Here is a 25,257-nt window from a genome sequence, read left to right on the forward strand (position 1 = left end):
TATCTCCTCTGCAATTATTTTGAGTTTCTTAATGTATAGTTTTTCGAAAAGTTTAGAGATTAGCGGTAACCGGCTTTTAGGACAGTGTAAAAGGAGACGTCTTCTGACTGATCTTCTGATTTTTTTCCAGGTTTAAGAATCAATTCTGAAACATTGGACTTATTATTATATTTCTCTAGTATATAATAATCTCACTGTGGTCGAAATTCAACCACAAAATATTGAGTTAATAATGTTTCACTCATAACTGAGTAAAGTAAACAATTTAAAAATGATATGTTACTAAAATTGTTTTCACAGGATATTCAGTATAACATCAGAAATATATCATAGAAAAGTTTCAATCAAGCATTTGTAAGTTTCAATTACTACACTACTAAACATTATAACAGTAACACTTATAAGCATGACCTTTCTTTTATGTTATAATCATGAATATGGAATAATAATAAATAGAGTAATACATGTTTATACATTTAATCAACGAATATCTGAATAAAACAATATTGAATTTGATATTTTACTTTAGCACGTATATTAAAACAAGGACGAACACAATTAGGTAATTTATTTCTTTGCAATTTGAAAAGTACTAAAGGAGTGTATTAACTTAACCATTAAATTAACTATTGATTTTTCAAAACTTAGGTCCTGAAAGTGACTAATCAAAATAGTTGATACAAATTTTAAGGAATAAAATATCATATAGTTATTTATTTTCTTACATCAAACGTTCTATACCTTAATACTTATCAGGGATTTAAAATGTTTACTAGTTTACTTCGGTAATTTCTTCAATTTGTGTTCCATCTTTGTAAATTGTGTAGTTAATTTCGTTTTAAATCAGTTATTTCCTTTAACTTGTCTTTTATCTATAGTTCTCACGTAAAATGTATATCAGAAAAACAGTAAATACACGAGGCTGATTAAAATAATAATTTATTTACCAAAATTTTAAAATAAAATTGCATCATTATTTGCTTATTTATTCTACTATTCGATCTCATCCTTGCAGATAGTTGAGCTTTATTTTGACTTTGTTGCTTTCTACGTTATCTTATGTTCCACGTATGAACAAATAACTCACCAAATAATGAGCAACTGAAATTCTGTTAAGCTTGTGGCGACCCCTACGACCCTTTAGGCCACGACGCATCACCTATACCAAATTCAAAGTTTGGCAACGCCGGTAGATTGGTACCATGCCGTTCCCGGCTATAAAAGACCACCACGACGACGTCTTCTTTTCTCTACCCCCTTGTAACAGTACCACTTCCACAGCCTGCAAGCTATTTTATAATTGTTAACATTCTTTGAAATATTCATTTTTAATTCTTGATGAACAAATTAACGTATTTATTACTTGTAATATTTGGTTAGTGCTTTGATATGAAATACATTTACGAAGGTAACCTGAAATAAATCAGAAGTTAATATCATTTTCTACAGATAGATTTACAGAAAAAACTTAATAACCTTTAAAATTTCCTCTAGTACAGTGATATACTATGTCTTCAGAATCAGATCAATTACTATCAGTTTTTAAGCAAGAATACTTTTTCTTAGCTGTGTTCACCAGATATAAAATTAAATAAAAAGCAAATTTCGAACTGAAATATTTTGTAAACAAAGAGGACACACGATTCGTGTTATTCGAAATTTTTAATTATGTTGGGATGTAATTTTTGCATATGTATGGTTTTTCTTTCACAGCTGTACATACCATCTAATAAAGCAGACATATTAATTTGTTCTTTATACAAAAAATGTTAAATATAATTTTAAGTGATAATACTAGTAAGTAAACTACTCAGTAGTAAGTAAGTACTAGTAAGTAAGTAATCATACTATTCCTAATCGTTTTTGTCTAAACTTACCATAACTCTTCAATAGTTCCATCGATACGGGAATAGCCGTTTCAAAGGTAAAACTTAGGTTTTTGTCTTTTGATTCAAAATTTCCTCAAAGTCATAGAAACTGTACAAAGAGGAGCCTCATTGAGAAAAAGAAAGTGTCGGAGTTTCACAAGAAGGAAGTGATTTTCGGATTCAGCATACCAAAAACATAGAAATTACATCACAAATCCTAAACAGCTTTTTTTGCAAACATGTATATACAATGATACAAATTGAAATAGCACTCTTAATATCAAATTATATCAGTTATATATTTTTCATCAAAAATAGATTATTAAAATTGAACCCTTGCTAAGGTATATTAATTATTATTTTAAAAATAATATTAGGACTAGTAAAAATAAATGCATAATTTTTTCAATAGATGTCTTTGAAAATGATGGAAGTTTGTTTACTATAGAGAGTTGTTGCGTTAGAGAGTTATTTTATCTTGTTGTTTTTAAAAAACCGGTTTAATAGTTTTGTTGACTAGGTTTGGTTTGCATTCACGTCAAAAATGGACAGCATCAAAGAGAAAATATGTTATATATACAATTATCCTTCATCAAATATGAAAGGACAAGCTACACGGCTGATTCTATTACCCAGGTGCTAAACATTCCATATAAAATTGGTTGGAACCACTTGAAAAAGGTTGTATAAAAATTTCCATCTGTGGATCTCAATAAAATTGGCCGATTTCTGAAGCGGATGGTGATTGGCGACGAAAACTTAATAACTTACGGCAACGTTAATTGCGAACGGTCGTGGTCGAAACGCGATTTTTCTGTGCTTTTTGTGGGATTGACAAGGAATTATATATTATGATTAGGATTAAACTCTTAATTCGAACCTGCCTGAAGCATGCAACCGTTCAGAAGTGATCGACTTTGGCTTCTATTAGATATGAATTATGTTTAATCAAGATTCCGGGAGCTTGGTTGGGATGTCTTTGGATGATCCACCAGGAGGAAAAAATTGCCCTAAGAGAGGCTTGAAAAAATTGACTGTACTAGTGTTTTGGCAATAAGGTCAAAAGTTATGTGAGAAGTAAAATAGAATTACCTTCAAAATTGTAACCAATTATCGAAAGGGCACATAATTTATCTAAATCGGATCATTCTAAGTATGTTAAACAAATACTTAAATTTTGTGTAAAAATAAAGGATTTCTTTTTACCATACCATAATATTATATCTTAAAATAGTTTCTTTCTTATTTGCAACAACCTTACAATTGCAAACAAAAATGAAAATTTATATCGTATGGAGCTAGTCAGCAAAACCTAATGCATTTATACAGATATCTCAATAAATTCGTCGTTCCTGACAACCCCAATATGCCGTACATAATTAAATCAAACAAATTATGGAGCTTAACGACCGACAAACATGCGAAACTTCCCAAAAAAACTCCTAGTTAAAAAAAGTAATACTACCCACGATCGTTTGGCCTTTTACTGCCTTTTGTTACGACCACTATTTAGCCGCAATGTATGCTAAAAGCCGAAATTGCTTAATAAAAATGCTCAAATGGAATTTTATTAATCACTAAAATGGCCACTAAATTAAAAACCGTAATGTCTGAAGTGATTTATAACCAATACGTTTCGGAAATAACTATATGACTATCAGTAATAAAATGCGTATGGTCAAATACGTAGTGCCATATTTTAGATGTCATCAAACATCATCTGTAACATACATTTCAGAGGGTAAAATCGTCTCTCTGACTAAATGGGTATAATATAGAGGATATTGAAACTTCATTGTAATTGTAATTTATTTATTATTTTGACTATGAATTGTGTCTTTTATACCCTATCACAACAATGCTGAAGTTTATAGGGTCTCGTTTGTATATTAAAATTCATTGCAATATATTTTTTCATTAATGTATTGTTACTTCGTCGTTTAACGTCACCGGTTTACTAACATTTTGTTTTCACAATAATCTAAAAATTAGTAAGGTCTAGAATAGATTTAGATTACATTAGATTTATTTATTAAAGGCCCATCAGTCTCGAGGGCTAATTTAGGATCTATGCCAGAGACTCGTCTTTGGATGGCGTGCCCTTGGCATTCAACTAGGATGTATTTGGTGCTCAGCGGGGATCTACATTTATCACAGATGGGTGGACTCTCATTTGAGTAGAAACTCATGAGTCAGCCTTGGCCCATTCTGAGCCTGGAAAAACTATCCAATTTATGTCTGCTAAAGTTACAAAAGTTGAGACCTTAAGTCCTAGTTTACCTAAGATCATTAAGTCCCAGTTTAGTTGATCTAGTTTTTTATAAAGTGCGGTATGATATGTATTCATATGCCTTCGGTCGGTTCTTGCCGCTATTACGAGCGGCAGTGTTTAATTCTGGAATGTGCATTGTCAGTGGATGATGTGCCTGTGCTGATTTTAAGCTCTCAAGAAAGCTCATAGAGTCAGTAATGATTACCACCGAGATCATATCTGGACTGTCTTGAACACATTTAAGGACCTTGTATATGGCCAGCAATTCGGCAGTAAAAGCATTCATCAAGGAGGGCAATTTGTAATGTTCCTCCTTCAATGTTGATGTATATTCAGCTCCTGTTCATTCATTGTTTTTAGATCCATCAGTATAAATCTGATAATGATTAAGGTATTTTTCGAAGATCAATTGTTTGAAAAGAGAGCGTGTACTAAAAGAGTTAAGAGCATCCTTAGGAAGAAATCTCATTGAGAGATCAATGGCAATAGGTGCGTTATGCCAGGGATGTACTTTATTCGTGAATTAACACATGGTAGGTATCTCCAATGACAAGCGATGGCAGATTTTCTGGAAGCAATAACCAGACCCTTAATAACAAAAGTTCTCGTCGAGAGTCCAGGGGAGAAATCTCCGCCTCACAGTAGTAGACTGTCAGTTGGACTTGTATGGAATGCTCCTAGAACAATCCGTAGTACTGTGTTCTGAATTGGATTTAATCTCTTTATAGATGAGAGGGTCGCAGAAATAAAACACTGGCAGCCATAGTCCAGCTTACTCAACGTAAGTGCTCTATAGATCTTTAGAAGATTGGTTCTATGAGCACCCTAATGAAGGTTGGCGAGGGACCGAATTAGGCTAATATCAGTCAGGCATCTGTTTTTTTATATGTTTGATGTGTGAAAGCTAGCTGAGACGTGAGTCGAATATTATTCCCAGGAATTTATGCTCAGGTTTGTTCTTTATGACTTTGCCATCGATTGACAGAAGTGTTATTCGGAGACAATTCCTTATCCTGCAGTAGTGTATACTATTAGATTTATCAGGTATTTACCATCCTTGCGCAGGGGCTATGCTAATCATCTCTATATTGTTCCAATTTTAGTATATGTACCGCCAAAGCGAGTACTCTAGAGTAGAAATCTACATGTATTTTCTTCTATTTTTTTCTGTTAGATACGTTTTACATCACTATACAATATCCTATCATGATTCTATTGATTCTGTGTCCTCTATTGTTTTTCGAAAATTGGTATTAAATATAAAATTTCGGTATTGATATGAAAGAGAGTCTCTTCGCGATTTTCTTGACTACCTGAATGGCGGTCGATAACTGAAGGTCTCGATATAAATACTCATTCCTACATTATATGGGTACATTTATGTTGCCTTTTAGGGCTTGATTTTTATTTTTTTGTTTTATTAATTTGTGTTGCATTGATCTTGATCTTGGATTGGTAATCGTTCCGCAATTATTCGAAGCATTTTTTCGCATGCTTAAGTGGTATTCGGAAAATGGTACCGCAACTGAAATTAAAAGTCATAAAAGGCGGGTTAAAGCTGCTTGTTTAAAGACCTTAACCATAAAATATTGTAATAAGGAATTATTCGCTCTTTGAAAAATATCCATAGTCCGTAGATTCCTGGCGGTTCAGACTTCTATTCTATTCTATACGGATACGAAAAATGAGCGTACAAGATATAGACACAAATTTTATTTTTAATTTTATTAGAATATGAAATTTTTATTTATCACGGGTATAAAGTAATTGTAAATCCTTCAAAATAAATCACAATACATACCTGAAATAATTATTATTCGAAGGGGTTCCTTATAATAACAATCCTTTTTGGATAGTTGTAGTAGTCTGTTATGCGAAGTGTTTTTTTAGCGTCATATTGTGAGCGTAATTGTGCCCGACAGTGACAGTTTTTACAGATTTTGTGTTCGTGTGTTGTAATTGATAAAGTGCGATGTGGGGGATGTTATTCAGGTAGTACCTCCTTTGGACATATAAATATAAGCGATTGAGCGTTTAAATATTTAGAAAGCACATATTATAATTAACGTGTTGAATCCCTTCAAGGATTCAGTAAAATTTAAATTTAAACTTGAAGTGAACTAGCATTTACAGAATTTTCCAACGATATTACAAAAATATCGCTAAAGATGTAACGTACAACAATTTTCTGTCCGTTTTTGTCCCTTCTTGTTAACATTTTTTCTTTTAGTATGTCACCTCAGATATTATTTAAGTTTTAATATTTTTGTTTTTAATAATTTTGTAATAAATCATGTTTATGTATATACGAATACGTCTAGAGGCGGATCAGCACAGGGATATTAATTTCCCAGTGCGCCTCTGATTTGATTTCAAATGTAGCTACCATTTTTTTAAAGAAATTTTTCGATTAAGAAAGAACCTCCACTATTATTGTTTGACTTTGAAAGTTACGGAATTTTGTCTAGCAACTGGAAATCGCGCCGCCAGTGAGACGGGATAACGACCACAATTGGTTGTTCAAGAAAAATGGCACGTTTATGTGAAAATGAGATATGTAAAATTAAGTAATATTAGAGTAAAATAAAAAAAAATTAAATCCTACACATATCAGTATTTGTACATAAACTACAGACACAAATTGTAGTATCTAGCTGAAATATTCAAATACTAAATCCTGAGAAGTATTGTAGGTGCATCGATATACTATAGGACTGATTACTTACACCGAGACATTCAGATACCGACTGTCACTCGGGAAATCAAGAGAACTGTAAGAAAATATGAGAACAGACTGCATTAACATGTTAATATTGAAGTAATACAACTCTTGCATAATACTACAACAGGACACAAACTCACAATAATGAAATTATTTGATTTTCTGTAATGCAGTGTAGTAACTTAAAAAAAACGTTATATTTTATAAACGCGCAATGTAATGATATAATAAAAAACTAACATTTATGATTAGGGATATGATGCTTTTGCATTAGGATGGAGTGGCACAAATTAATTAATTATCTTTGACAATAATTGAGTCATCTTCAAGACTGCGAAATTTTTGTCCATTATAAACATTTCCAGAACTATGAATCTGCATAACCAATAAAATACATAAATTTAACAGCGCTTCTTATAAACTGGTCTGTGAAACGAATCAGGTAAAAGTCATTAATAAGATTGAATTAGAGCCGAGATATTCGCAATTAATAGGAGCGGTTAGAATTCGATATTTCTAATTATTGCGGGTATTCCATTTCTGGGGCAGTACTCAAAGAACAAAATAAACCTCCATGGATTGCATAGCGAAACGGGACGATAGGGGAGGCAGAAAAAAGACGAAGAACGAAAAAAGTGGACTCGCTTTAATTAAAAATCATAAATGCTGAACGCGCATACCAAATTAATAATGTAATGAACCCTTGTACCGGTTAATTAATCTGACACCCCAGATATTTTACACCTTTCTCGTCTGGCCTTTGTTGGCCGGACGGAATGGGGCGAAATTAATTAATATTTGCGGAATGCAGAAGCGGCGGAGGCTCCGTCCGGCCAACGCTCGAGTGGTTTCCAACCCAGAGCAGCCGATAAATAAATGTGATTGGCGCGGTCTTGTCTCGTAATATTTGGTATTTTTTGACAACGAACAGATTTATCGATAATCTGGACACATAACTATCGATTAACATTCACGTATTCCTTTATTCATATGCAGTTCAATGTTTAAAGGTGTATTATGTCGAAAGCAACTATATTTCATAGTTAGAAAATGAACTGCTCTTCTTGCTTTTTAAAATTTTATTTAAACTATTTATTTTAAAATCGCTATCTCTATCGTTCACAATTATACGTTATTTAATATTTTAAGGTCCCCTTTTTACAAAATAAGGATCATCGTGGGATCTCAACTGTGATCTGTCGCATTAAGTTACCGATTATTGTGTTAGAGACCATTCTTAAGACATATGAGCTGATAACGCCTGGTTACTGGCGTGACTGGGATAGTTTTCCTTATAGGATTTTACACTCTTGTTAATGGACTATTAGAAACAATCATAAACATACATTTATCGTATCATACACCTATCGCACCTAGACGAGGGCTATCCTATTGCTTTAAACATTGTGGTTACCAAGCCGGCATTTTTTGTTTGTGAATAATGTTTCTACAAATAGCTCTTAGAGATAGCTTTTTTTTTTCATTAAACATTTTACACTTTCTTAAAAAATTCTCTTCTTAAATCGTACTGTTTCGTTCAAACTTTATTAAATACTTTTAATGTAGTAAACCTATTTTTTAAATTCTATTCTAAAATAATCTCACTTTATAGATTATACATTTTCATTTCATTAAAATCTTTTATTTTTAAGTACTACATTAGGTATAACATTTTCAAAACTAAATATGAAATTAAGTATATGTATAGTTAATTTAAAAAAGAGTATTATCAAAAATGGTTTTCAATTACGTTTTTTTTGGTGGGAAGCGAGGTGATGGATAGTTTAAAAATTGACAAAAAATAGGATGACTAAATGTGCTCTCATAAATGGATGATTGGTTGACGGCATAAAATTGAGCACCGGCAAGAATGTATTAGATAAAATCAGATATGTTGTATGATGGTAGCATCTTATAAACATATATTTCAATATCAATAAAATTTTATTATAATTATCGTCAATTAGGAACAATTGAACTTGGATTGTTGCCCTGCAATTTGCACAAAAGTGATATCTAGTCTATGTAATAAAACAGCCAATGCAGATCATCAAGGTTTATGACGTCAGCACGTTTGAATGTTGCCGTATTATCTTCGAATTTTGGTTTAAAACGTTTACCAGCTTGTAACCTCCAATTATTATCACTAATGCTTTGAAGAATTTTGGAGACATTTGACAACAGGTTAGACCAGTAGCAACACAAATCGAATTTTACTTGACTCGGTTACATATTCCGGCGAATTAGATAGTATTCTGCTCCTTTTAACTAGGGTAAAATAAGAATGAAAAATATGCTCCGAGTTTTAAACTAATTTTATATCTTTACAAACTGCATTTGGCAGTGTATTAAACAAAGTTTTTGACGTTCATTGGTTGTTTTATTGGAACGCCTATATAATAAAGTCGTGCCTGAATTAGTATAACTGGAGGAAAAAGAACATTTGGTTCGCATGACATTATATGGAGCTGATTCTTCGGAAAAGTCGATGTCGTGCCTTTGTGATTTTTGTGTTCCTAATTAGCTATTAATTATAAAGATAAAGGGGGAAGGTGTTTAGAAATTTAAAATTTATTATAGATATATTTTGAAAATATATCTATGTATCCTTTTATCGATATTTTTTGGCATCTCTCATCGGCAATATTGGCTGTATAGTTGTTTCAACAGGTCATTATTCATTTCCGTTAATTCACATTCATCATATCTTTAGTTATTAGGTTCTTGCATGCACCTTGCATTTACATTATTTTATCTATTTGAAATATTTTAAAGTATCAATGTAAAAAACTGCTAAACAGCCCAAGCTAACTGTTAAATTTCATAGTATATAGCAAGCAATGAACCTGCGATGTTGAAACTATTCGTGTGGTAACCATTTTCCCTCCTTTTGGTCCTTTCCCATCACATGTATATACACTGAATATATATATATATATATATATATATATATATATATATATATATATATATATATATATATATATATATATATATATTCAGTGTATATAGACGTTAATCATGCGCTTAAATTTACATTTTCAATATTCATTACTTTTGTTGTACGATTTGAAGAAATCTGCTGTCGAAGACCATCAAAGCATTTTTGAATCTTATGGTGATACTTCTTCGTTATGTCCCATTGATCGATTTTGGTTTCAACAAACAGCTTGGAGAACCAAAAAGTTCGGATACAATAAATTGCAAGATTTATTGGACGAAAATGTAAACTCTCAAAGAACTTTCAGGTAACTTAGCAGATATTGATTATTGAATTGTTTCGAAGTATACATATGCGATGGGAAAGGACCAAAAGGAAGGAAAATGGTTAGCACACGAATAGTTTCAACATCGCAGGTTCATTGCTTGCTAGACAAGCTTGTCAAGTAGTTTTCTTTATAATATTGCAACTGGAAATGAAAAGTGGATAATTATGATAATTCCAGGTGATCTATCCATATCCATAACGGACCAACTTCAATGGAATTAATTGAGCGATGGGTTTTGAAAAACAAGGAACAATCAGTAATAGTAAATTAAATATGTCTGCTAAATATAGGATATTACAAGATTTCCGATTTGGATACCATTTATTCATTAAAGAAACATATGTTCAACTCATAATATACAAAAATAATTTCCGTTGTTTCAAATAAAGTAAGGATTCTTAAGATTGCTCCTTTCCTTATATTTGAATTTCTATAAATAATCTATAAATTATCGTATACGTATCAGTGATTATTTCCCTAGAATTGACAGAAAATTCACTGGACAATCCAAAAGGGCATTTGTTGAATTTGAAGTTTATATCACAATTGCACTCTATTTTTGTGATAGTAATTGTAATTTTTTTATATGTAACAGTGGAAAATCCGAGAAGGAATAACCATCTGAGTCCAGGGTGGGTGAAAGCGGATGTTATCTGGGATGGTCCCTAAGTTGGTCACTGGCCAGTCGGTAGGTCTAATGCCGATGACCATAATTCGGAATTCACGTTAAACAGTAGGTCCAGTCCGGATAAATCCTCGTTAGTAAAAAGGAGTAAAAGTAATAGGCGTAAAGTAATCCTGCTATATGGCAACTCTCGAATACTGAAATAATATTGAAAAAGTTGTGAAGGATAAACTGTTGCAATTCGAATGGGATGTTGCAGTACCCTATATTCACCTGACATGTTTATGAAAATGGGTTCATTTTAAGAACAATAAAATTATATTTCATTTGACAATAGTGAAAACATTGGAAATGCCTAAACATAGAAGTGATCCGCGAATATATAGCTCTGTCAAAAAACTTGTATTATTAAGATAAAACAAAAATTAAATAGCATATGAAAGAAATATAAATGAAAGTCCTAGTTAAGGGTAATGTCGACCAAACAAGCCGCTACCTCTTTTATTGAAATGGTATAATAACTAAGTTAACATTAGTAAAAGAAACATTTTCTTTAAATCAAGTAGGTATCTAAAATTATTTATTATTGTTATTTAATAACCATTGAGCATTCAATTTTCTCACCTGAAATCGAAAGAATAATATTTCAGGTAAATTTAGCTGACGCATCCAGGAATGCGAAAATGTATAAAAAAGAACCGAAACATAAATAACTTTGCATAACGGGAAACAGCGAATATTCCAGCGGCTTTGGCAGTACGCCTAAAACCTTCGGGCTACAACACTTTTAGCGAAATTAAACGCCTCAACTGTTACTACATACATTAACTGCCTGTCTTTGGACTCCGCGGAAAGGTGCACGCGTTTTATGATCGTGTGGTACATCGAATTTAGTTCATGCCATCCAGTCATGGACTCCTCAGGATACGAACTTAATGAGATATGATGTATTTTATGGTCCTTTTCAGAAGAACCATTTTAAATGTCCTAGTTAATTATGTCGAATGGTTAAGTAATACAGTACCGCCAATCTTTTAGTGAATCCTAATTCAATAATGGAAATTCAATTAGCAATGTCGATGGAGATAAAGTATCGAGAGATAGTCTTGCTTTGATAAGTCATGGTACTATTAGGATTGTCTGGATTAGGATAGAAAAAGCTCGACTATACCAAAAAGTCGTATCAAAAATATAGGATATAATTATAAAGAGAGATTTAGTAGACTTATTGATTGGTTGATTGATGAATATTTTAGGAGAGCTGTGTATTCATTGGTTTTCATATTTGTTAATAATTAAATAAAAAACTGTTAAATGTTACTTTCCTAATATTTAGTTAAAATAATAAAAATAAATTGCTCTGAAGCGAGTTTAGACACAACTATTTGCGAAGCAATCTTTGGTAATATTAGGTTGTATACATTTGTTAATAGTTGGTAATGAATAAAAAAAATATTAAGCTAACGTTTGCCCATCTTTAAGATGTAATAAACACAATTAAATATCATGAAGGATTGATAAGTTAAATAAAATCCAAACATTACAGGGAATAGGCAAAATAATATGAGCGCCATCCAATACTTCTTGTTGCATGTTGGCAACTCTGCTTCCATGTGAATAATTCGACGCGCATGTATTGCTCAGTTTACGTACTAAGTTTTGTGAGTTATATCTTAGTGTGTTATATGTTTGAATCTGCGATGGTTTAAACAATCGGTCGGTGTAATGTGTGATCTCTCAGATGTTGTCTACATTGGCAGTACCCATGGTAACGATAGTATATATAAAGTGTGGTAAAATATTATCGGCAAAGAGAAATACTGTGCAAAACCAAAAGGTAAGTGTAAAAGCATATCGGTCAAATTAACAGTAAATTTTAATACTCAATTAAGTAATACTGTTTTGACGGTGGGAGCTCCAGAAAGCATCGAAGGGCTGCGATTGCTAAACCCTTAATAATGGAAGCCAATACTAAACCTTGAAAGAACTGATAATCGGAAAGGTATAGTATACCCCGATCAATCATCATTTACAATTTTTTCCTTAGAAATGGCCTGGTTTATGTAGAGAGAACCCTAAAAGAAATCTGTGATCCGGACTGTCTGGCTCCTAAACTTAAGCATGAGGCGCTTCATTTATGATTCGAGTGGTGATATTCCTTATTCCTTATACACATCATTAATTCATGGCAAATAAATATCTCGACATCGTCACTCATAAAGTTTTTACTATTACTAACATATTGTTGCCAAACACTGCCATATTCTAAGATGATAATGCACTCACACACAAACATCAATGTTCAGTATTCCTTTGAAGTTTGAGTTTTAACACGAGAGAGGAGGAGATTTCTAACTCCAACATCAATGAAGCAATTGGTGGATATTTTGGTACAAGAATACAAAGTACAAGTACAACAAATATCGTTGGAAGCTATTGTGGCCACTTTATGAATCTGTTCTGCGAAAAACTTAATCTAGGTACCACGTAAATGTGATAAAGTTATTGAGATATTAACAAAGAAAAGATAATTTAAGAGTTACACACCATAAAAAGGAAATTATTGGCTGTTGAGGATCATATTTGGTTACTTCCTCGATGTAAACTATTGTAAATTATGTGTCGTATTTGTATATGAGTATAAAACAATATGAATTATGAGTATATAATTAAATTATATAAATTGTATTACATCCGGCTCCTTTCCTTTTATATTTCAGCTACAATTTGATGATATCTTCATTCTTAAAGTAAATAGAGGTCTGAATATCTTTCTCTCTTAACAATTTGATGATATGTCTAATGTACGATATGGAAACAAATTATATTTCAAATGAAGGACCCCGTATGGGGAAAACGTTTTCGAGGACTCCTGTTCAAACACATTATGTAATGGAAAAAACGGCAAGAACTAATTGAAATTTGGAATAATATGGTAATGCTGAAATTAAGCGGGGCCCTCCAAATGGCCTTCATGATGTAGTAAAATATATAAAACGGCAAAAGAATGGGCTCGGCTGTGGTAAGCCTTTCTTCCATACAGGTCATTTCCACGCTATCCGGGCCAAATTCGGGAGACAAAAGGACATTAATCCGGCAGGATTAGCATCGGCTGACCCTTACAGGAAGAGCACTGTACAACGGGAGAAATTATCCTTAACGTACCATTTGTTTCGGCGTCGAGGGCATTTTGTATGCAAAGCGAACCCGTTTGCCGTAGTCCATTTGGTTAGCGATAAGGGTATTGTATTAAACGTTGTCGTTCCTGCCGCTCTCCCTAGGTAAATGGATATTTTTTGTCTTTTTAAACAGGACGATCGTTTTATCTCGTCCTGCGGATTAGAACGGACAATGGCGGACCGTCGCCGAACTTTGTAGCATATCGCTAATTTACACAATTTTCCCTTAGAAATATACAGGCTATATACATATATATATATATATATATATATATATATATATATATATATATATATATATATATATTAGAGGCTAATATTATTACTAGATATGCAATGAAAAAATCTTTACGCATCAAAAAATGAGTTTTTAATATATAAAGTTGTTTTATATCTGTAGAAAATTATTATCAATTAGTACATTTGGTTGGACTACGGGGATATAAGCAATATGTAATATAAGATTGGAGAAGTGCATGTATATGGTACGCATGTGCATATAGTTCAAAATTCATTTACCCTAACTAAAACTAAAATATAAACAAAAGTCATAATATATTCTAGATGTTACATCAACAAAATTACCAGCATAGACTGATTTTCATTAAAACTCACAAAATGGTAGAGAATAGAAGAAGTTATAAGAGTACGTTAAATTTTTCTTAATGTCAATTTTAGTATCATTATTAATAGTAGTTAAAAAATATATGATATGATAGAAATATATAAGAAATATATGAGCACTAACACTGTTGTAGATACTATTAGATGAAAAATATAATGTTATTAGGGAAGAGTCCAGATACACAAAGTACATTTAGAGCTTATAGGAGGTGTAAAACCAAATGTAAAGTAAATACGTTTATAATATGTGGATATACTCAATTGGATATATTGATGCTGTTAGTTCAATATTGAAATATATGCATATTTGGTATACATTTTTTAAATTTCATTCATTTTCGACATAAGTAAACCTAAAACGTTTCAAATCTTCTAGTTTTCTTGGAATTAAAAAAAGTCTAGGTACACTGTTCTATTAAAATGCATTCATATGTATATAGTCTATTAACTACTCTTAAGATTTGTGGATATAAATGCATGAAAATTGAATTTTTATGAATATAATATAAATATATAAAAATAAATATAAATATTTGTTATTCTTTGGAACTGATCTGTGGCGGTTGTGGTTTTAATCCCTTCTTTGTTATTTATTCCGCAGGTTCTGGTCAACAGATGGTTTTGAGCTACCATCTTTCATTAAAAATGTAAGAAGTTGTTAATCTAGACATATTTAAATTAATTTACATTAAATGTATAAAGATGTTAGAGGTTTTGAATTAATTCATGTATAGACTTGATGGTATTTGAAGTACTTTCGTTTTCACAAGAGAAGATTATTAGGAATCCGATGATTCATTATCTGATATATATATATCAATACTAACACAATCTGCGAGTTTGGATCTGTTAATTTAAAACTTTTTTTAAATAATTACATCTTACATAAGATATTCTTAATAAAATCTTAATTTAAAAATTAATGTATTACTACTGTTCTATTGTACTTGCCTTAATACCCGAGGAAGGCGAGTACGGGATTAATACATCACTATGTATTTTTCAAAGTAAAATAAAACTAAACTACTTAAGCTAAGTTAGAAGTAACAATTATGGACTATATAAGTTAATGTAGTTTGGTTTGCTTGAATCTTGTGATTTCCCGGGTGTTGTTCAGTAGCTGTTTTGCTTCCACGTTGGTGTGGTTTAGAAACCATATTTAATATGGTTACTAAATATGAGCATTATGTGAGATTAGTAGTTGGTTTGATGTTTTAGTGCAACCCAACATTTGTACCATACGCACCACCAACCATATAAACCAACCTCTTTGTTTTTATGCTAAGTTGCCAGTATTTTCCGACTAACTAATGCAGTTCCTTGATTTTGAGTTTGATTTCGATGTATTTAACTGGTTTAGATTAATTCATAACCGTTTATTAAATTTAGTAGCGTATAATCGGACAACTAATATAAAATCGAGAGGATCTAATGAACTAAAATAATATATAGAATTTCTCTCATTTTGGTGGTAATAAAAATAGTAATAAAAAAGGTAGACAAAATAAAGAAAACTCTAGTTTTCCTCTAGATTGAATAGATATAAGCATGAAATATAGTAGATAAAGTTAACAAATAAACCAAAAGTATAACAGTCCAAAAGTATAATAGTTCTCTAACAACTCTGGATACAATTTATCCATTAAAGAAACATATTTTCAGCTCAATATATACAAAAATAATTTACATTCATTCAAATAAGGAAATGTTTTTTTAAGATTATTTCTTTCCTTATATTTCATTTTCTATCATCAAATTATCGTACACGTATTAGTGATTATTTCTCTACAATTGACAAAAATTCACTGGACAATCCAAAATCACATTTGTTCGGAACGGTTTTGTCGGAACTCACGTTAAACAGTGGGTCCAATCCGGATAAACCATCGTTAGTAAAAAGGAGACTTTAAGATATAAAAGAAACCGTTTTTATTAAAGAAAAAACTACTAGAGATATGAGAAATAAAAACATTCTGGTTCATTAATCATGTCACAAGTTTATAAAAAATATCTAAAATTAAATTACAGTTCTTGACTTTACACCTCAAATAAATACCCAACTCATCCGACATATCATGTTCGCGTGAATTCACTTCAACATTTTAATTATAACAGTACGTAACAACGAAATAATCTTCTTAACAATTATGTGCAATTCAACGGACAAAGATGACTCGGGATTATCGGCGGGCGCTCGGCAACCGAAACAAACAAGAGGAAAGAAAACGAATGAAAAAAAATTAAGTCTCGTCTTTTCTGACACTGATGGCGGAATTATGAGGCAATTTTTTTCCACTACGTTTTTTGTGTCGGCTTGCGGACTTTGTAGTATTTTTTTTAAATATATGCAACGGCAGCGTTTGTTAGTCCCTAAACAATGGCTGAAAATTAAAAAATTCACACATTGGCGCCCACAAAAGTTGTCATGTTATTTTGATAAATCCCTTGCTATCAAAAATATTTTGTTTTATCGACATTTGATGTTGACAATGCGCTTTAGTTACATTGAACTTCCTGATTTATCGATTAAAAAAATTATACTTAAAAAAGTTGAATAAACTGCGCATTGATATAGAATTTTTTGAAGTCATAATTATATTTATTATACTTATTTTTTTCTTATATATACTAAAAAAGCTGAATAATTTGTGCAATGATATAGAATTATTTCACGTCATAATTCTTCTTTTCTTTTTTTAGTTGTTGAATTAATATATAATACATAATTTATATATTTTTATATAATCAGAATACGAGAATTATAATTCAATTATCTAAGACAATTTTTTTAATTATACTAATTTGCTAAAATATATTTATAATACACAACATACTTTTAAAATGCCAATGTATATTTAGTAGGAATGTTATGGAAAATAATCACAAAAAAAGTACTTATTGCATATTATAATTTACAATGTATTTATTATAATTACTTCGAATACTTTTTTAAATTTTAAATCACCAAATTAAATATAAGCCCATTATCTCACTGTTATTATCTATCAGTAATACCAACATTCTAGTTCGTAAAGCCGAAACCAAACCAAACGAAACCAAACATTCATTAACAACAAAAATTGACCAGTTTTAAAAATATCGTATGTAATTGAAAACTTATGAAGACAAAAGGTATGTTCAGCTATATATTTTTAGATGTAGCACAAGCCTTCGTTAAGGTATGGAATAAAGGCCTTGTTCATAAGATGCAGAAAATGTTACCGAAATACAACACAATAAACTATTAATATCATATAGTATACCCAGAATATTTAGAGTCAAACAAGAGAAAGCCTAATCTACAATAAAAGAAGCTGAAGCAGGTGAACCGCAAGGAAGTATATTAAGACCAATAATTTATCTACTCCCCACATGGTGATATCCTACAAAAATATCACTATGGCTACATTTGCTGATGACACTGCGATTCTTGCTGTCAGATAAAATAGCGAAGAAGCCAGAAGAAAATTACAACAGGCCAGTGACAATATAAATAATTGGATCTAAACCTGGAAAATACAAGTTAACTAAAGTAAATCTCTGCATGTGCAGTTTACGTATAACGAGACCGCACAAGTAACAATAAATATAAATAAATAATACTATCATTCCATATAGTAACAACGGAAGTATCGCGGAATTAATCTTGATGCAAAACTTCGCTTGAAGGAACATGTAAAATATAAAAGGAAAACTGAAGTTAAAATATTAAAGCTTATATAGTCATACAGCATTCAAGTATGGGGATGTTCCGCGAAAAGTAATATAAATACTATACCAGAACAGTTTTCCAGAACAAAATCCTAAGAAATATTTTAGGTCCATCGGGAGGCTACAGTACTTATTAAATATACCAAGATCTTTAGATACCGACTGTCACTCAGAAAATCAAAGGAATCGCAAGGAGGCATGAGGACAGACCCCATTCTCATATTAATACCAAAGTAATAAAACTCTTGGATAACACCAGAACAGGACTAAATTAAAAAGAATCAAACCATTTGATCTTGTGGCAATGTAGTGTAGTGAGGTGCATTTAATAGAAAAACAGTAGTGTTCCATTATTATACCAGAGACTAAGAGAGAAAAGTCCCCGGCCTGACATATAGATGGCGATACTAGAATTAAATCTATAATTTTTTTAGTTAGCCCTAACCCTTAAAAGATGCTTGTATAAATTGGATAGCTGTTGGATCATTAGTTTGTGAATTGCAGCATTTTGAGTGAATCAAGTGTTGTAAGTTTAGACGTGGTGAAATGAGCACCGAAGACGGTGAACGCAGTGGACGCCCAAAAGAGGTTGTTACTGACGAAAACATTAAAAAAATCCACAAAATGATTTTGAATGACTGTAAATTGAAATTAAATGAAATAGCAGACACTCTAAATATAACAACTGAACGTGTATATCATATCATTTACGAATATTTGGGTATGAGAAAGCTCTGTGCAAAATGGGTGCCGCGCGAGCTCATTTTTGACCAAAAACAACGACGAGTCGATGATTCGGAGCAGTGTTTGAACATGATCAAGCGTAATAATCCCAAGTTTTTGCGTCGATATATAACAATGGATGATCATTTCACTCCGAAGTCCAATCGACAGTCATCCGAGTGGACTGCATACGATGAACCTGCTCCGAAGCGTGGGAAAAGGCTTCGGAAACAGTAGGCTGGCAAGATTATGGCGTCTATATTTTGGGATGCGCCTGGAACAATTTTCATTGACCACCTTGAAAAAGGAAGGACCATCAACAGCGACTATTGCATAGCGTTACAGGACGGTTTGAAGGACGAAATCGCCGAAAAATGGCCGCATTTGAAGAAAAAGAAAGTGCTGCTTCACCAAGGCAATGCACCGTGTCACAAGTCAGTGAAAGTATTCTCCAGATCTGGCCCCCAGCCACTATTTTCTATTCTCAGATCTCAAGAGAATGCTCGCTGGGAAGAAATTTTCGCCGAATGAAGAGGTGGTCGTCGAAACTGAGGCCTATTTTGAAGCAAAGGAGAAATCGTACTACAAAAATGGTACCGAAAAGTTGGAGGGTCGCTGTATTCAGTGTATCAGATTTGGAGGGATTTATGTTGAAAAAAAAAACTAATTTTGCCAAAAAAATGTGTTTTACTATGGTAGGCCGGGGACTTCAATTGACCTTTTATTCGTTACATTGTTAGTAATCGTTTCCGTTTAACCTAGAGACAAACTGTAGGTTAAACGGCAACGATTACTAGCAATGTAACGAATAAAACAATATATTTTATTTGTTTAAACTTCACGAAGGATATAATGAATCATGAGGATAGTCACATTATTTAATTTTTATTGATATTTATTTTGATTGAATTTATATAACTTATTTGCTGGATTTCTTTAATTTTTTCGAGAATACAACGCCACTGGTTTACATAATTAATATTCTGTCCTTATGAGACCAATTAATTGCAAATAAATAAGTACTCGTTTTAGTTGATGTGCAAGATTGTAGTTGGGTGTACGGACGATAAGCGTGAAAATAATACATCATGTCTGACAATAACACATAGCAATTCATGAAATTACAACATGTTTCATTAAAAGTAAGTTGAGATTCTTGCTATTAATTATTGTAGTATCACAGAATAAATATAATGAATTTTTTAATTTAATTTTGCAGGCTCAATAGACTTATTGAATAATTTTGTTTATTAATTACATCTTACGTTACATTTAGTATAATCTTAATTTACAATTTAATTTATTACTACTATTCTGTTGTACTTGCATTAATAAACAAGCAAGGCAAGTACGGGATTTATACGTCAGTATGTTTTTCCAAAATTTGAATAATTTATATAACTAATATTATGACTCACATGATTGTCACGTTATCGCCAGTGTCTGTAAAAATAGCTCCCTATTGAATTTAGTTAAATAAGTCAGAAAATTGTGGACTTTTGTGGTTTTAAATGTTATATCTAAAAATACCTTTGGAGAAAACCACAGAAATATGAACTAATAAAGTTTATGCAATGTTAAATATATTAGGAAGCTATCTCATTGGATAGGATGTAGATCTGACAATGTAATGAAGGCACCAGCAGGTCTTTATTTTGATTTCGAATGTATCTATATTAGTCGAACGTATCAGTGAAAAAAATACTTGCCTACATATATAGCATTCCGATAAAATATGTGAAGGAATTTTGAAAGTGTTTTGAGCTTCCTTCCATTTCTTTCCATCGTGAAGTCGAGTGATCAAACATATTTTTAATTGTTGAAGCACTTACGTGGGAAGAAGTTCAAAAATGTTAGCAATTAACTACTTCTCAAATTCTACTTATATTTAGAAATGAGTGAAGAGAATTAACTTATTCTGGAAGAAAAGTAAATGGCCACATTTGTTTTATGATGAAGTATAATTAAAATGATATGTCGACATGTATTGACTGAATTTAAAAAATACGTATATATCAAGAGCAAATTATGTTTGAAAGAAATATTTGTGGGAATAATTGTTAGGTGGTGGACCAATGTGGAATATATATTTTACTACGACACTGTATTTAGTATTTATCAAATTACTGTTGATACTTGAGACATATCTAAGGAAATGCAGTGATAGACTTTCAGCAAGATGAATAATTTTATATTAATCGATTTAAAGGATAAAGCATTTCGGTGCTAAAGGTTACATTTCTTTTTCAGCCTTTGATATTAATATTTTATTATTTTATATTGGGAATATAAAAAATAATAAACATTTCAAATAGAGATATAATCAATATTTTGATATAAAAATATTATAAGAAAGTTACAAAAAGAAAATACCAATGTATTATGTATAATAATAATATTAAATATAATTCAGTTGATAAGCAAGTTGCAGAGTTTCATTGATATTATTGGTGTTTGAAAACAAAACAAGATTTTTATTCGATTAAAAAAATATCCACATGTAGTTAAGTTAAACTAAAAATATTTTTTGTAAACTAGCAACAGTAATTAAGGTGTCAGTAACCGAAAAGCATCTAAAAGTCATAAAACATTATTAAATATTTCATAAGAGTAATTTTTATATTGAACTGTGATTGGTGATAGATTTGCTTTAATATTTACATGTAGACAAGGAGACGAGCTGATCGATATCGAAAGAGACATTCATATTGCAAAAGTTATGAGCTTGATGAGACCAGACAGGTATATTGCTTTATGGGTTATTAAAAGTAAATTATATTATTAAAGCATATCCTTAAAGACAACAGTTAATCAAGTTAATGTGAAAACACTCTGAATATGTTAAAAACAAGTTAATATTGTTGCATATAAAATTATTTTCCATCTGATGAGTATATGGTTTCTTTAGTGGCATGCATTTAAAATTTGTATTTTTTATATTATCATTGCATTTTATAAAAACGAATAAATTGTTTGGCATAATATATGTTGTCAGAAAAGCTTTAAAATCTCATGATTATTATTTTGTTATTATAAATAATATGTATAAAATAAAATATCTATGAATGATATAACTATTTGGAGTTATGTACAAAAATATAGGAGGAATTTTTCTACTCCATTGAGGTACGCAATACATCAAATATCTCCTCCAATAAAAAGGAAATGGCAAATATCCATAACCGGTCCCCCCACTTTTCTCCCAGTTTAACGGGGCACCCCCGCACGTATTTTTATCCCCGCGTTTTTTATAGTTTTCTGGTTTGTGCACGGAACGATGCCGTATATATATATTTCGGTTATCTTTTCCCCGAGATATGATCTTAATGTGAACATTTTATGTAGAAAGCACGTAGTGCCTTTTTATGCGAACCTGTAGGTATAGTTCAGGATTTCTGCGGATGGGATTGGAGTAGGAAGAGAAGGAGGAGGGGGAGGAGAGGAAAGGATTTGAATTTTTATGGACGGGCCTGGTGCAGATGGGGCCCCCGTACTAGATGCGAAATATCGGCTAGGCAGGTCGTCGCAAAACATCTTGCTGTTTCAGGCGATTTGTTAATACGGCCGTCATAAACTTTGATCGTTATTCGGTTAAACATCATTGACTGGTTTTTGTGTGACCCTTTAAAAACAATTTGGGCAGGAGTATTGTTTTACGATATCTTTACTGGTCAGTTAGATGTGAGATATAAACCTAGATATATATTTTATGTCTCATAATTTCAGTTCGAATAAAGCAATAAAATTGTATAACCATTATTTTTAGCCGTAAATTGATAACCTTTTAACGTATTTCATTATAGTATCAATATTTGTGTTGCAACATGTATATTGCTTGAAAATTAGCTCAATACAACATATAATACTTGAACACACACACACAGACCCGACACCAAGTGATTATCATTTCTTCCTTTCCATGACGAGATATTTTGTTGGTGAACATTTCACCACAAGTCACGCTTGTGAAAATGAACTTTAGCGGTTAAAACATAATATGGACGGACTGCATGAGATATATGTAGTTCTATGAGAGAGGGGCAGTGGAATTACCTTCGAATTGGTGGAAAATTATCGAAGAAAACAGCATATGTTTGGTTTAAATCGGATCATTCAAAATGTTAAATAAAGCCCGCAATTTCAAACAAAAATAATGGATTTATTATTACTATATATATTATTACAAACTATTACTCTTAATGGTTCAAGAATATCCCAGTATGGGTAATAAGCATTTTCTAATAATACTTGTTATAAAGGCGGATAATCACTTCAGTAAGTGAATCTTTGGGTAAACTGTAACGTAGATGTTATTTTAGAACCTACATCTCTGTTAATTTGACCTGATGGTAGTAGACAAAACTGAAGAATCCCAATTTCTCTTCACAGTACTTTTCTTCATGTCGAATTACTTCGTAATGAGTGCAGAATGCATAATAATGATCGAGTTGGAGATGTGGTATGGGAAATCGACAATGTTACCGACAGGTTTATTTTGGAACTTCTAAAGATTAAGTCGGCTAGAATTGTTAATAGAACAACACATTTAATTTTTGTATGACTAAAGGGGTTTAAGAACTGATTTATGCAGTAATACCTTGTTGCCGGCTTAGTAATCGCAGTGGATACATTTTAGTACAATTTTACTCGACTTCTGCATATAGGTATTCCAAAATTTTCCAATGTATGGATCCCATCATTAGTGCTCTTTACAGCTATATTATTTTAATTGATAGATGTCATTTTAAATTTAAATTTATATAAGCAAGCCCTTTTTTAGAGTATCACTAACAACATTTTATTTGAACTAAGAGAACTTGGAACATAATCCAGGAAAAAATGTTTCTCTTCTTAATCTACTGGTCACTAGTTAATATGTAGTTAATATATATAACGATAATATTTATATTATTGTGTCCAATATTTAAAGATATCTTTATATTGGGTCTCTTATTATTTAAATTAATTTTTAACCTACTAATAAATTTCTGTATTTAATAAGCGGTGTAATGTAACTTCAGTGTATTATTTTAAGCAAAATAATCACTCGTTACATTCTATATTTTATGTTTATATAATAGGTTTAAGTTTGACCCTTATGTCGGAAATGTTTGTTCGTCCAGAGCATCAACATACGCACATATCTCCGATAAAAATTCCTACGATACCAAAAAGCCCAAACTAATATAAATAAAAAAAATCTGATTTTATGATACCGACGCAACGTTCTCGACGTTAAAAATAGCAGAAGAACCGCGATTATACGTTTGATTTTTGTCATTTTTCTCCTAAAAGCCTTTCAGACAGCACATCAGATCGGAAAATTAAGTGGCTGTTCAAGTTCAAAGCTCAGTAACGTTTTAAGTGCTGCCATATATTAGTTTGGAAATAATTTGGACGGATTCCAACGATGATTTTATTGTTCTAACACTTTTATATATAATGTTTACAATATATTAGATGAAGATTTATTGATGTGTTGTGAAGATTGATTTAAAATTGATAATGGGTGATTTCTCTGAATTGTCAGTTTATTTAAAAAAATCGAAACATCATTGGATTTTTTATTTTAGTTTTGCTGTTGTAGTTTACGCGTATAATATCAATGGTAGATCTTAAATCATTAAATATGTCCGTACTTCAAGGTTTTTGGCAGCATTTATATTTTAAGTAGCGTTTTCCAAGTATTATTATAGGAATTTATATTTTTGCTGGTCTATGTCTTGTTGCATGAACCAAACATTAAAAATAATATGAGATAAATAAATCATAAGACAATAAAATAATAAGACCTAAATCCATTATAAAAGCGTTAATAAATTTACATAATAAATTGTAAAAAAAATAATTCAATCTAAAATATATAAATTGAATAAATAAATAAATAAATAAAAAACGTATAGACAAAATCCAATATTAAATAAAGTTATGTACAAGATACAATTAAGTTTTAAAATAAAGACCGATTTCTTTTAAGATATTTGGTAATATATGTAGATTTTGAAGAAACATCCTAAACATAAATTTTAATAATAAATTTAGTGAAACTGGGTAGACTGATATAGGTTCCTCGCAATGTGGACACATATTCCTATTTAAGATGTACACAACAGAGATACCACTAAATTCTGAGCAGAAGCCATCATGGATACCTAATCATGGATACATTTCTGACATATAGATTAAAATTTTTCGATTTTATTGACTAACATTGTATTTTATTTTATTCTCTAAACTCTAATTTTTTGTGTAAAAGGCGAATAT

General features: G+C 31.3%; 1 protein-coding gene, 1 long non-coding RNA gene and 1 other non-coding gene across 3 annotated transcripts in view; 1 reads left to right on the plus strand and 2 right to left on the minus strand.

Moving 5' to 3' along the window:
- The window catches only part of robo3 (roundabout 3), a 440,303-nt gene that overhangs the window by 111,298 nt on the left and 303,748 nt on the right, over positions 1–25,257 (minus strand). The window lies entirely within an intron of this gene.
- Positions 5,165–5,267, minus strand: LOC143189400 (U6 spliceosomal RNA). Its single transcript, XR_013003856.1, has one exon. It is a non-coding gene; the product is annotated as a U6 spliceosomal RNA (small nuclear RNA).
- LOC143198158 (uncharacterized) overlaps positions 20,028–25,257 on the plus strand; it is a 57,163-nt gene continuing 51,933 nt past the window's right edge. The window contains exon 1 of the long non-coding RNA XR_013006172.1: positions 20,028–20,135. This is a non-coding gene — a long non-coding RNA (uncharacterized LOC143198158). The remainder of the gene's footprint in view (positions 20,136–25,257) is intronic.

Source organism: Rhynchophorus ferrugineus, unplaced genomic scaffold (genome assembly GCF_030347505.1).
Source record: "Rhynchophorus ferrugineus isolate W39M unplaced genomic scaffold, kcgeb_rfMv2 rfM1, whole genome shotgun sequence".
NCBI lineage: Eukaryota > Metazoa > Arthropoda > Insecta > Coleoptera > Curculionidae > Rhynchophorus > Rhynchophorus ferrugineus.